A 16,421-nucleotide genomic window follows, 5' to 3' on the forward strand; every position below is an offset into this window, starting at 1 on the left:
TCATGTCAGCAATGATAGGAAAGTCTGAAGAATGAGTACCTGCTCCAGTCGTTGTTAAGATGTTTAGACGATGAGGGAGTGCCTTTATTGTTTTGTACATAAATATGTGATTAATAGAACTAAAATAATGAAAGGTTGTAAGCAATGCTTCAAAGTTCCCGAACAAGCTCTTATTAATAATTTCGAGAATCAATCATTAGTTAGTGTCAACATGCTCAAGAGAAAAGAAGCAACCCAAGTAAGTCGCCAACTAACTTACTAGCTAACACGATAACTAACAACCTAAAACGTACATCTTTTCCAAACAGATTGGAGTCGATTTCCATTCTATGAAGTTAATGTAGTTTTTTAAAGTAATCATAATGTCATGGAGAAATACCAATGTGTCCATATAAGTTATTCTCCATATATTCCAGGACTTTATTTACAAAATAAAAATTGCAACCAATATCGTCTTCAGTACAAGGGTGTCATTAGTTACAAAAAATAGCAAAAAGACCCAAGGCAGTTCACAAATAATGAGACAGATACTTACTTAACTATTGAATCAACATGCATACATACCTACTTATCTACCTACCTACTTACCTACTTACCTTCCTACCTACCTACATACCTACCTACATACATACATACATATATACATACATGCATACATACCTAATGAATTTCCAATTAAATTAAATTGTTCAGGTATAGGTATTGTCCCATGTGTCATACATATATCCAATATCGATGAAAATTAGAAATCCCAGTCATATATATTTCAATTATCGCAGTGCTTTCGAGATGAAAGACGGGGATGATGTAATCACACTAGTGCATGTGTGTGTGTGTGTGTCTGTGTTTGTGTGTACGCTATTATTTTCAAGACAGGGGCATCACTCCTTGTAAAATAGTTAAGGGTAGATTTAGATCCGTAGATGTGCACAACAATGTTAGAATTGTGATCCATCCACAGGTGGATGGGAGGGGATAGACGAAATGTATTGAAACGATTACTTATCAAACATTTTATGAATATTATAAGATTATTGATTCACCTGTAAACGTTTTGAAACCGGTTATCTGTTTAGAAACCGGTTATCTGTGTGACATACCGGGAACAAAACCTTTCTCCATTACTGATAATTTCAAAATAAATGTATTTATTGTACATATCTATGTCTGTCTAGAACTTAATTACTATGAAATTGTAGCATATGATTCACGCGTGAAACCCGGAAAACCCCCGGAAAGAACCACTGACCCACGAGAAACTACTGGCAACCTTTCTCACATAACCACATTAGCCGAATCCGAGACTCGAACCGACGCAGACAGAGGTGAGATGGCAGTGATCCGTAAAGGTGAGGGCTTTAGACCAGTCGGCCACTCGGGGCCCCATGTTTACTAAATGAAGTATCAACAACGTGAATTTGTAAATGATTTGATATAGACTAAATGTCAATTTTAATGACATGTATTGGATACGGTTGTTGCTTAATCTAACCACCCGTAAACATGCAAATAGACAGGCCTATCGTACATTGTAATAGTCAATGTGTGAGTGTAAGAAAATAGTTAAAATGCAATCAAATTATACCTAGATTATTTAGAATCACATTCAATACAAATCAGTTATATGATGAAAGGCATGTTCTAAATAGCATTATTAGCTAAGTAAGATTGCTTGATTATGCTAATGTTTATTATTATATATTATTATTATTATTATTATTATTATTATTATTATCAAAGTCAAAGTCTTTGCATTTGGAACTGTCAACTCTTTTGCCGTAATCACAAGCGTAAAATAATTTCATATATTTAGCTTGCATCGAGCACACATTATAAATTATGACATAGCAAGTGCCTAAATTTCAAATTCAACTTTGCATGTACCTACGTTCGTAATGCAAGCTGCAATAAATAGGTCAGAGCTGTATTAATAACCATTCTAACTAGTAAGTATGTATTCAAGCACATACCCTATAACAATAACAGAGACCCTGACACGCTCCAGATATTCCATAGCACCATGGCAGACAGTTGTGTATCCAACATCATAGCAAATCGTAACAACTATAATAATAATAATAATAATAATAATATCACATATATCCAGTAATGCTCGAGATGAAGCCCAAAATGTGATTCTTTTATGGAGATAATTGCATACAATATTTTACTTCAGGAAAACAGCATAATGATTAATCCATACCTTTACTAGATATTACGTTATGGGTGAAAAGACGCATGAATCAAATATTGACCTCGTCTCGTCATTTATGAAAGATGCAGAACGCCATACTCGTTCATCTACTTTTCAGAGTCATCTCAATAAAATGTCGAGCCCAGAACCTGTATTATAACGTGGATACCTTTCCATACCTTGTTTGACTAGATAACAACATTCTACAAAGCTGTTTAGATTGATTGATCCATATAATATATTTCAATATCAGGTAATTTACTACCATATAAAGACCTAACACATGACACCGTGAACCAGTCTATGAAAGATTCATAATGGGTTATATAATTTGCATTTCTGAATTTTTCCAATACCACATTGTTATATCTTTGATAAGATTTGTTTATAGTGTGATAAATAGAACCCCATATATGTACTCATTTCAAATAGAATACCTAAATCTCGATTAACAATTTTCCGTTACGAATTGAAAGACGACCAATCTCAATTGAATTTTTAAATGATCACTAATGAAGACTGCCGTCTTACATTCGCGTTTAGTTCAAATAAAGATTGTAAAATGTAACTGAACAATGTTAAATTTCGTTTCCTGCAACGATCAAAAAATTACACTTTTCAAAACGATTTATAAAATATTTGTTTGAAAATGTGCACTTATAAGATCACCTAATCACTCTACATCAGCACAAACATATTTTGGAGGGGGAGGCGACTAGTTCGGGTAAATTCTAAACACGTATCATGTTCTTTTAATCAAGACCAAGGTTACCACCATAATTGCAGAACAAAACTATAAGTGAACTAAAGTAGACATCGCGTCATATATTTTATAATCATAGTTTTTCACTAGAAAAAAGGCTATGTTGATGTTTACCACCTCAGTCTCACCAAATATGCATACATATAACGTATGATTGTAATTGGCTAATGGGATCTTGTTTTATGTGGATTGATTTGAAACTTCATTCCACCTTGTGCCTACGTTCTAATTTATAGCAAACGTAACGTGATGCGAACCCGGAAAGCACTTATCGGTTCTTGCAAATTTCAAAATCTTGTTGATAACCTATTTTACGTCGCGCCTGTCATCGTTTGAATTCTCACGTCAGCAATGATAAGAAAGTCTGAAGTATGAGTATTTGCTCCAGTCGTTCTTAAGATGTTTAGACGATGAACGAGTACCTTTATTGTTTTGTACATAAATATGTGATCAATAGAATCAGAAAAATGAAAAGTTGTAAGCAATGCTTCAAAGTACCCGAACAAGCTCTTCTTAATATTTTGGAGAATCAATCATCAGTGTCAACATGCTAAACCGAAGAGAAGCAACACAAGTAACTCGCCAACTAACTTACTAGCTAACACGATAAATAAAATAGCAAAATTTACAGGTTTTCCAAACAGATTGGAGTGGATTTCCTTTCTTTGAAGGTAATATAGTTTTTTAAAAGTAATCATAATGTCCGTGGAGAAATACCAATGCGTCCATATAAGTTATTCCCCATATATTCGAGGATCTTTATTTACATAATACAAATTCCAACTATTATCATCTTCAGTACATGGGTGTCATTCGTTACAAAAACTTGCAAAAAGACGCAAGGCAGTCCATAAATATTTATGTAGATAATTACCTAACTATTCAATCAACATGCATGCATACAAACAATAATACATACATACATACATACATACATACATACATACATACATACATACATACATACATACATAGTAAATTTTCAATTAAACTAAACTGTTTAGGTATAGGTATTGTCCCCTGTGCCATACATATATCCAATACGGATCAAAATTAGAAATCCGAAACAGATATGTTTCAATTATCGCACTGCTTATGAGATGAAAGACGGGGATGATGTAATCACACTAGTACATGTGTGTTTGTGTGTACACTATTATTTTCAAGACAGGGGCATCACTCCTTGTAAAATAGTTAAGGGTAGATTTAGATCCGTAGATGTGCACAACGATGTTAGAATTGTGATCCATCCACAGGTGGATGGGAGGGGATGTATTGTAACCTTTACTTACCACATATTTGATAAATATTATGCAAGATTATTGATTCACCTGTAAACGTTTAGAAACAGGTCATCTGTGCGACACTCCCGGAACAAAAATTTCCTCCATTAGTAACAATTTCAAAATAAATTCCAATATGCAACCCCGAGAGTGTACGCATATACCCAGACAAACCGATTTATCGATTGGATACTCTTTAGCATTGCTTCCCGAAGATAAATTAATGGATAATGCTTTCAGATAATATTTCGTTTTAAAAATCGTTATGAATATATTGAGTAAAAATATAACTTATTCACTAAATAATGGAACTGGAACAAAATTGATAACGACACTTCAGAAGAAATCATGCGAGTTCTAACACTACCTAGACCAGTCCGAGTCTCAGACCCTGGTGTCTCGGGGGAAGACACTTTGTTGTATTGCCTCGGAACGATCTAACAGTTCATGTGTTACTATCCCACTAGTCATTAATGAATAACGTAATCGGCAAGAATTAAGGTACTGAACGCGTGTTGGTATGACATGTTGCAAGAACGAGCGACTAGAAGACGAGACTGAAGACAAGCAAAGTAATATGGTACCTGTAATATTCCGAATGTGTATATTGTGGCAATATCGTTTTATGCCCGTCTGGTCAGCAACTTTAGAATTATATTTCTCATGTTTTAATGGCATTTGATGGAAATGACTTTATGAACCTGACGTGCAATAATACGCAATGCATTTCTTATCTAATGTATGCTATTCAAATACAACGTTCTTAACATATTAACATTCAATGGTGCGTTTTCAAACCATCGACATTAAAATTGGACATATTAAGATAGAGGGACTCGTTGGATATGACAGCTGTATCCTGGGTTTGCTTTGCCTGGTCAAGTCAAGTACTATTTACAATAAATCTGCACATATATGCAAAGGTGCATTGCCTCAACAGCATTGAGATATCATATATCCCATTCGACCTTGCAGCTTCTTCATGTATACTGTTTCATTGGCAAGCGTAATTTGTATTGCAAAGACTCTCAATCCCCACCTGTCCCTCTCTCTCCCCCCCCCCCGCTCAATAGCTGAAATTGTAAAGCATATCAGCTACTTTGCCGACCAGTACTGTAAAAGTTACCTGAATAGTTTCGGCATTTATTTGTCAAATTTCGGCCATCATCAAACCAAATGTACTGAACACATGATGTCAAGATCGTAATACTGCCTGTTATGTCCTATGACTTATTAAAACCTTCATGTAACCAGCATATTGAGTAGAGGTAGCATACGCTGCAGGAAATAAATTATATATTAAAGATGTACACATTGTTTCTTGAAGACCATGCCGTATTTATGCCAATTTATTTTGCGATGTTATACCTATGTGGTAGTGAGGCGGAGGGCTCTAGTCAAGTAATATAAGTTAAATGCTGACCAAAGTAAGCTCAACGGAGTGATGTGAAATCTTCAAAAGAAGGGATATTTGACATATATACAACTCCGCTCCCAAACACAAAGTTGATCGATGATATCGGTCTCGGTTGTTCACCTTCATCCTATTAACCAGGTCAGCCTGAAAAGCTAGAGGTAGCAAACAGTTCTAATGTGATTGTATTAAGAAACATAGTGCCCTTTCATCTCGATGACGACGAGTTAACAATCCAAATTAAATCGTTAACAAGGAAATGTGCTATTCAAATCGCTTGAAACTAGGATCTTTCATAATGAGATACATTTGGAGTAAGCTCGATGACACATATACAGCGAGAAGATAATGTTGCGTATATCCTTTTGATTTCCGAACAGAAGTGACTATGCACTATTTGAAGGTGCAAGCATTTGATTGTTGAATGGAATTTAAACTAAATATAGACCGTATTCCTGAAAATGAATGCATTAGGAAAGAGAATGGACAAAGGAATGTGAAGGATCGTATATCTGCGACGTTTCGGCCATCTATAGTAATTGTTTCAGCTCTTCTAAACATTTGTAAAATTACAGTTGGCTTTAGTTCTTTTCTAAAGCATGGTATTCGTATAAAATGTGTTATCCATTCATTACAATCAATGCATAATGTGACGAAGATTTTTGAACAAATATTGATGGATAGTTAACATGTTCTACTCAAACACATTATTGATAATGTGTGTTCCATAATGACAAGCTCTCCTTTTCCTTTGTACAATATTGTTATGAATGAATGGATTGAGTTAGTGAAAATAGCAGCAGTATGAAGGAAATCATGTAAAGTCATAATTGTCTGTAAACATTACACACGACGTTTGCATAGTAGTTGAGCAGCCGAGAGGGTGGACGGACCAACTCCATCATAGTTCACTGTTTACATGGGGAATCAACACCCTACATCCGCGCCTGCAACCAGCCTTCCCACGTCACCAAAGAGACTACACACGATCATGCTTGCCTGACGAAATCAATTAAATAAACTCTGGATGTCCGAGTGTAGTAAAAAGAAATAATTGGAACGGTTATAATTCAAATAATAAGAATTAGAAAAAATGTGTAAATAGCTCCTTATGGCAAAAACTTAATATTGTGGACAGCAATGTGTCAAAGAGTACTCTTGGATACATTTGGACTGAAGTGGAAAGGGATGTCGCCATGTTCCGTGTGACGTATGCCATATTGACATTCAGGGAAACATACCTTTATGTGCCGCACGTGGTGGTCGAAAAGTAAGAGAAGAGCAATAATATCAACGTTCTTTGCTAAGCATGAAAACTAAAGGCTCAAAAATGTTATGTTAGATATCAGATTATATGTATATAATGACTGTCAGTAATCAATAAACGACGCCTTAATTGTATGCTCGCAGTACTCGACGACATCAGACGCAGGAATGAAAAAGTGGGAAACAATCATGCATGGAAAAAGTTACAAAACAGCATCTTAAGTGATCTGGACTACATCTCTCTTGAACATACGATGAATTATTATCAGACTGATTGTTGTAGTGTCTTTATAGATTTAGCTCTTAATTTACTTAATTACACGTTACTTATAGATCCGTATGTTGATAACAAAGAGAAGAACTCGTAATGGTCCTTTTCATCCGGCAATTTCTAACAATATAATCTTCGGGTACAAAATCATAGCAGAACCCGACAACATGCGTAAAAAGGTAAACTCACGGTTCGGTCACATTGTAAAATACATTTTAGATTAACTATCAGCTAATGGCGCGATTACCACACAGATAAAGTTGGATCCTTTTTTCTTGAAGAACGTTTAATATGAATAACAATCACTGGACTATCTAGCCAGTACAATGTTTGTCATAAGTAGTAATACAATAATTCAAATAAGACATCAATGTGTAAATATATCATATCTATCTCTGCACGTCAGAGAAGAGTTAGCTGGGAACAAGTCAGATATTTATGAGCTTACTATAATAAATTTTTCATGGAATGATCGAATCAGCAATTCAATAACCATTATGCAACACTTGTTAAGATTCTTATTGATCAAGAAATTGCTAGATGTTACGCTGGAAAAGAAGTAAAACGGTTGTCAGCCATTGAACCCTACGACGAAGATAAGAGGTTCCGGAAAACAAAATACAACGAATAACAGCTGTTGAACCATACCACGAAGCGGTCCTTGAACTCGATAAGAACGTACAGTATAGCATATCTCACACACACCCTAAAATAAAAAATAACTATCAATTTGCTCATTGTGATGGCTATGATGAGTTTTCTGTTGAAGACGCGACACACATGTGCTCGACTTGGTAATTAGAGAAAGTACAAAGACTAAATTATAATGGAAAGATGACCGATTGTCGTAGGGTGACCACTGTAACGGTTCTAAACCCCAACAAATGATATTTATTAGAATACAAGATTTTACGGTCAATAAATCCGGTTAATGGATTGCCCGAGACAAGATGGATTCAGTACGCGAGAACTGCAGGAAAGATCTATCGGTTATCACAATAACATGTAAGTTGCATATGTGATTACTTACTGGCATCGACAAAGTTTAAATCGAAATAGATATCAGGCAACCGCTGTTACATATGGCATTTATCAGGTGAACGAACCGGTAAGAGTATCACTGGCACCAAGGAAAATGTCTGACACCATTAACTATGTGGCTGCATGCGTCATGGATCATATTGTGCTGGGGTTAGGGCTTACACGCCAGGAGTCTTACGATCATATCCGAATGGGAAAAAAGAGCAAGAAAGACAGCGGATACTCCAGAAGTTCTTGATGCCTTAGAGCGTGCGTTGAAAACCAAGAGTGTCGTAAAGACAATAACCGGAGAGGTTGATCATGGCAGGGGAATATACAGGATAATGATGACGAGTAATAGACGTCGTGAAGCATATCGGGCACGTCTGGTCCAGTTCTTTCTAGTTCCCGCTTAAACGAACCATCACGAGTCAGATTTTGATCAGTTTATTTTGTCTAAAGCGGATTGTTACCGTCGGGAACATCTTCATAGGGAGTTTACTAAACGTGCGTGCGCATACATTGATGAACCAGATAGGCTAGCTAACTTAACTGCGGACGAATTCACTGTGGTATCTATTGCTTCATATTTTGCCTTGAAAAATTACCTGGAAACCACCCACAAAGAGTTTTGAAACACTTCCAGCGATCATGTGTAGAATAACATCACCGAGGTCTCTAGAACAAAAATCACAACCCAAAGATATTATTTCCGTAAACCTGGTTGCCTGCTTGTCAACTTGTTTCATATGGTGTGGCAAATGGCAAACATATTTTACCAGGTTTGGACATCCAACACACGAACTCACACAAGTATCCATCAACGGCCCTGTAGGTGTCCACGGACATCCCCTTGAATTGCCCATCTTGTGCCTCGTTAACTGTTTTGAGTTCAAATCGAACGTTCACTCCGTGATCCCAGCATTGTTCGGGAAACGCTTTTGCGACGATAAATGGGCCCCGTTATGGGAATACTCATCAAACGATTCCGGGCAATTTACAAAGGATCGTATCGATAGTCAGCTTCGTAACGTCATTCTGATATGCCTTGAATTTAACACGACGTCGTGGTGCTAGGTTACCTTTTCTCAGCATCACTGTGTATCAGCTGGTATCAGCAGTAACGACCTCGTCAATAAACTCAGGTGTGGATGCTTAACAGTTTTGATTTTTGTGCACTGCGTTATCTTAGGATGAATTTTGAATATCGCATATTATTACGAAAAGGTGATTTCGATTCATCCTATGCTTCACGAGCGACGTGAATGCGCTGAGAAAACCAACTTTCCTGAAGCGCACAGACGATGTAGGGCTACATAGTCTTGGAAAAAATTACCTCGCCGTAGGAAACATGTCACATTTTGAGAAATTTTTGTCAGTGAGAAGTCTACTTTAAGGACTCTTGATATCTCGCTGCAGAGGTATGTGAATTTTATATTAGTTTCCTTTTTGTATTATACCTATATAATATGCATTTATATCTACAATTTGGTGTGCAGTTATTATGCAGTTATATCCGCAACGAATCCATCGGGAAATGATGTTTTGCCAATATACGTGTATGGTTTCAGGCCTCAAGATGAACACGTACCTGGGGATAAAGGTGAAAACATGTTTAAAAGTATTTCTTTAAACTCATGAAAACTGATGTCTTCGAGAAAACGACGGAGAACCTCCGCAAACGTATCAAAGTTGACTTATCCATGATAGAGACGAAAACAAGGTGAGTTCCTGAGGTAAATATCTGCTCTCATGGGTTCTGCAGGTACATCACTGCTCCAATTTCACGCGCTTACTACAAACTTGGTCAAACCCATTGTGCAGATTTTACACGGCAACGGATGTTTATGGCGCTTTAATGTATATGTTGGAGGTTTGGTGAACAGCTTACTAATAAAATCACAATTCACCTGTTAGGAGTAACTGTGGTTTTTTTGGTGCGGTTCATAAAAAAAAGAAGAATATATCGTTAATACTACCGCCACTGACCTCAGAGATGAAACAGCTACAAAAAACTGGAGGAATATTTCCATTGTTGATGGCCATTCTAGCGCTGATTGCAGCATCGACTTCTGTTGTTGCAAAAGCACCTGTGTTAGCGGCCGTCAAATATTCATATGGGATGGCTCCGAAAACATCCTTGGAGGCGGCATATAGCTTGTTCTTTTAGGAATAAAAGAGGCAAAGGATTTCGACTATAGGTGACCACTCGCAGGTTAGAATCACGTTGGGGTTTCAGACAACCCGGCAGAATAGCAAAAATCCTCGCTGTTAACCAGTTTTGATTTACTGGCAAAGGCAAAGAGAGTAAAGCATCTTCGAGGTGACATTTTAAGTGGGATGAGCTAACATCAATAATCGCACGGACAAAGGAAACCGATATCGTTACCATGGAATTGACAACATGACCTGGAACTCATTGGGCTTCGTACGTCTTTTATAAACACGAACAGCTTACACCAACACCTGAGGTTGATGACTTTTAAATTATACGGTGAGCAACAATTGCTGTTTTATTCAGAACTGTCCTTGCAAGCTTGACCGGCCAGTTTCTGGACATCTTGTTGTTCAAGCGTTGCGTGCACCAGAGCCACGAGCTCTTGTTGATTTTACCTTGCCGCATAGAACGTATTCTTAACGGTATACGAAACACCAAGTAGCATTTAAGTACGTTACTTATACCCACGTGATTCTGCTGTGGTTCTAACTAGGTTTACTGCCAAAACTGATTTTACTACGTGCAGCAGCCGGATTGGTATTTATGTCGAGACAGGGGAGCTTATAATTTTCCACGATCAAACTGGAAACTTAAAATTGATAACGCGGACATTCTAAGATGTTGTTTTATAGCTTTGATTCACTGTGCCGAGGAACCTGGCAGAAAGTTAAATAAAATCTGGCGTTCCAAAGGGTGAAGACGTTATTGTGACCGGAAATGATATAAGAGCATGTAAATAATGTTGATGGTGGATCAAATCAAGTTAAGACTGTATAGTGTTAATTTTATGAAGCTAACTTCAAGGAATATTAACCAAAGAAGGAGTGGAAAAGAGAAACATTTAAACCTTAGCAAATGGCTAACTTGCTTTCTCTCCTCTGCAAACCACTTTGATAAACCTAGACGTCACTTCCGTACTGTGCAAGAGTCCGGATCATACTTATTTATCTTGACCGGAATTAACCCCTGGTTGAGTAGAATGATGTTACCAATAATTGTTCGGGGACATCTTGGTTCTTTCTTTGTCACCAATATAATTTATCGCGAGACTGGAAACTGTTGTCGCAGCACTTTTCACATATGCAGTGCCAGTATCATGGAAAGTCATTTCGAGGCACTTAATATTTATCGGGGCTGGTAAATTAACCGTGTTTGGTGTTTGTGTTTCAGATTCGATTTATGATTATATAAGTGATGGATTCTGACCTCTGTTACAGTGTTGCAGAATTTACCGACGGGGTGGTGCATCTGGTGACAAGCGATGCCAACATCGATAACAATTTGGTACCACTTGTTGATAAATATACGCTTCGAAGTTACGGCAGTAAAATACCCTCGTATACATTGAATTATAAATGAGATAAGAGCTAATTAGAAACTGACAGTTGGAACCAGTCTGATGCGTACAAAACACTCAAAACAAGACTGAAATCACTGCATTAGCACCCGGACACATGACGAAAGTGTTAGATGTTAAAACACGAATGACTAAGTCCTCACAATTACAAGATTATATAGTTATCTACTTGACCTTATGTCACAATAAGCATTTTATAAGTTTAAAAAATAATTACCTAATGGAAAAGAACTTTCTATAGTGATCCTGATGTTTACAAAACAATAAAATGGAGTATGTATAATTCACTTAGAAAACTGAAAACTTTGACCAAGATGAACATATTTATATTTCAAACAATTCTTTCGTTTTATTGAGGTCAAATCCACATTTTCAAACGGTGATACTATTACAACTGGAAGAAAGTTCAACATAATTAAATGATATTAACTGTATTCGGCTTTGACTTTACAGAGAAGTAAGTTACGCAGGTATGTGTTCATGTGAGAAGAAATATATTACAAGTATAATGTACTGTACCGTATGTTCTTTTCTTTGACTAATATGATGGGTTGTTGTTTCGCATAACTGAATTTCAAACGTTAAATCCTTTTGATGTACTTTATGTGAAATGTATTGGTAAGGAAACACACGTCTATCTATACATTATTTGTTATAGCATAAATTAGGTGACACATTGACAATGTTCAGTTACGTAGAAACGTAAAATACAATTTCACAGAAACACATCAGTCACTGCATACAATTTTACAAATATCCGATGGTGCCTTAGACTAATTGGACCATGCTATAGCTATAATTAGAAACTGATGAATAAAATATAGAATGGATTGAATAAAATTGCTTGAAATCTCTTTCTGTTGTTGTTATATCTTCTTCTGAATATTTTTAGTACATTCCTGGTAGGAATAAATTAAAATGCGACAGCACCTGGCATCATATACGTTTACACATAGTGGTGACTGACTGTTTAAATATTGCTTAGGTTTTAGTTGAGCTTAGCCAAATCAACGGACCCGGGTTGGCCTTGGCGGTCATCGAACAAGCAACCATTCGAGTACGAGTTGGACTTTCTGCCAATTGGGCTGCTGTTGTGTCGCAGGAGACTATGATATGAACAGTGAGACAGCAACACAATGGTAACAACACGGTGAAAGCAAAAATCATTTTCTGATTTTTCCCTCAGTTGGTTTCTATTTAGTGTTACTTGGATTTTCTGTTTGATTCTCTTGATTTTCCTTATTCTTCTTATCTTGCTTCTTTTAGATCTGCGCTTGTGAAGGTGCCTCTTATTCGAGCAACCTTTTACTTCTGGATGCATACTTTCCTTTACCAGTTTTACTTTTTCAGGTCCGGAAGGTTTAGTTTCTATATTTCGTTCTTTGAGTGTTTGATGTATGGTGTTTTCATCCTCGCTGATATCTCATATCAGATTTTGGGTGATATTCTAATTTACCCTCATTGAGTATTGCGGTCTAATTCTTCAAGAATACACAATATCTTGGGCTGTAATCATTTTACGTAATAATTCTGGTATTTTCTGTCGAAATTATATTTCTTGTAGCATCTCGTTAATAAACAATGCATATACAATAATTTCGGATATTTATTTTTGTATTTTCTGTCTGAATCTCCAAGTTGCGTGCCTTTATTAGCAATAACATCTCTTACGCTCATGGAGATTTAAAGATTGATATGAAATTTATTTTGGAATCTCTACAGTGATACATAAATAAGGGTCATTGCCAGAATATGAGCTATATATATATATCTCAAGAAACGACCGTGTTAGATCTAGTTTGATTGTTTGTGGATCTGTAACCTATGATGTTTACTTCTTAACAGATAAAGGGTCTTCGCGTAGGAGTTGGATTTCACACTCGAAATATGTTATAAAAAATTCACACACATACACACACACACATACACACACATACGTGTATTCTTAGTTTTGTGAGAACCTTGATATATGACCACATTTCTAGGAGCATAAGAAGGAATGAAAGTATATGTCAGAAATGTGAAAGTTAACTGTACGCCAGACAATATCTGTATCACTTCATTTTTGCCGTATACTACTTTAAACATTATGAGGACTACTTTTACTTTACCATCATAGTTATGACTCATTGTGAGGACTAATTACATACTATCAACGACTTGACGCATTATATGACAATATCACAACTAAAGTTTAAATATTAGGCAGAATAAAACGGGAAGTTAAGGAAATTGCGTTCCATTCGTTTTACAGTTAATTTTTATTTTGTTTATGCATTAAAATCATATGCCCATAATTACAGTTATCAAAAATATGTGTGTACATAATAAATGAAGCGAAATATATATGCCAGATGGAAAGGAAGGGTTAGAATGCATACATATACTGTCTGTCTCTCTTCGTCTATCTGTCTGTCTGTCTCTGTCTCTTTCTGTCTGTCTCTGTCTCTCTCCCTTTGGTCGGCTTGAAATAACTTTTACCATCATTCATAAGACCAAAGGCATCATGGGATGACACAAACGACATTGCTCCTGTTGGCTCGTCTTTTCATAGATTTTCGCCCGTACCTTGCTACTATGGTCCGGAGAGTGGGTGTGTGTGTGGACATTTTCATCTTTAGTTAACAAGAACCGATTTATAACATTATATTAGGTTTAAGAAACAACAACTAAACATTATATGCACAACAGTGTGGACCGCTCCTGTGGACTAGTGGTTAGTGCCTCCGCGACGGATGCAGGAGGTCCCAGGTTCGAACCCCGGCCGAATCACCCAAAGACTTATAAGAATGGTACTGCTTTTTCGCTAGGCGTTCATCATTAAGAGATTAGTGTTAGGACCGCTTGGCCTGGTGTCAGTATAATATTTTTGGCGGGGGACATCATGCTACATGTCTACGGCATGTTTCCCCAGTGCAAGACATCACTATAAACTGCCACACTGTGGGAATATGACTGAAAACTTGCTAAGGCTACGTTAAAATATCAGATAACAAACTCATATCATAATATATGTATGAGTACCACTTAACCAAATAATTTACCGTATAATGTCGACAGGGTTTGTAACGTTCTCTCATTGATTATATAAATCCCAAGGCATGTACACAAATACCGTTACAACGAACCATATTCTTGTATGTTACTTGGTTTAAGTTCAATTTCAATGTTTGTATGCATCCCAAATTCTTTATCACCCTCACTCCAGGTTTCTGAGTAGGGAAAAGCAGAACGGATTGTAATGAAATGATTATCAACCGTCTGCTTAATACACCATTCCTATGGAGATATTACAAAACAGTATGCATCCTTAACCAACAATGTTTAAATAGATTAGTCTACATAATAACAGACACTTTTTAAATAGCGGATAATACATTAGTGCTTATTTCAAAAGATATTTATTAAACTCAATGAACAATTTTATGTCTTGCTTTTCTCGAGAAAATAAAAATGAACATGTTCGATTACATTTGTAGATTCATTTGCAATAAGCACAAATGTAAGAAAATATTAATCACAAAACGTGATATTTATATAGATAATCTTACATTAGCTATCATCGGAAATTATATTTAGAGAATTCCATTATGTTTTATCCTTTTGCTTGGCTTGAGAAAAAAGCATTTAAATGTGTTGTACAAGATTTAAATATTTCATTTGAAATTGGGGGAAGTTAACAGTTTTATTTATCACAGGACGAAATTCTTTTTCCTTTAAATGTCTCTGAAATACAATTGGAGACTCAGACGTTACGCATTTGTCATAAATGACATAACGATGTTATATGTGATTCTTGCACTTTTGACAAATAAAGTAATATCGAGAAAGAATGCATGGATTAATTAACATAGACAGTCCTGTAATCATGTAGTAAAACATTGAATGCAATGATCTCACAAAATAATTATTATTATGTTCTTGACTGAATTTATGCATGATCTTGTTGTTGTTATTATTATTATTATTATTATTATTACACATAGGTTCTTTTGTCCAATATAATAACACACATTTGCTTGTCTCTTGTAGATGACATTGTCCAAAATAAAGTTTATTGTCTATGTGACCGAAACATTGATTATTTTATTTCAATAAACGACTAATGTATAGTCTGCATTTTCTTTATGTGTGTTCGTTTAATATTAGGAAAGTTATCAAAAGAAGTAAACATATTCATTTTGGTCTGAATCAAGGACATTGTTTTAATACGTTCTTTATTATACTTTTAATAACAGAATCTTTTAGAATGGAATTTTTCTTTAAGTAGCAGTTTTTTAGAAAATGATATTTGTGACCTAGGTCAAGTAGAGGGCTTTATAGTCTTGTCTACCGGAAAAATGTTTTATTACTGCGATAACATCTAGGCAGAAATAATTTCTGTTGTTACATTCAGATTCTGTTTAGGGCGAAATTACTTTTTTTCTGGAAATGCGAAGTGCTCTATAATATGCTTGGAAATATACATTAACTTGGAACTGTGGTGAATTCAAACAAGGAAACGTCCGATTATATTATTGTGATTCAACAAAGACTGCTTGCACATAATTACAATTCAGGTCATTCGTACATCGGTACATTAGAAACTACAGGCCACTACATATCAACACCTACAGCGTTGGAAATTCTTAAGAA

The sequence above is a fragment of the Sinohyriopsis cumingii genome, chromosome 18 (genome assembly GCF_028554795.1).
Source record: "Sinohyriopsis cumingii isolate HCF-2022 chromosome 18, ASM2855479v2, whole genome shotgun sequence".
In the NCBI taxonomy this organism is placed as follows: domain Eukaryota; kingdom Metazoa; phylum Mollusca; class Bivalvia; order Unionida; family Unionidae; genus Sinohyriopsis; species Sinohyriopsis cumingii.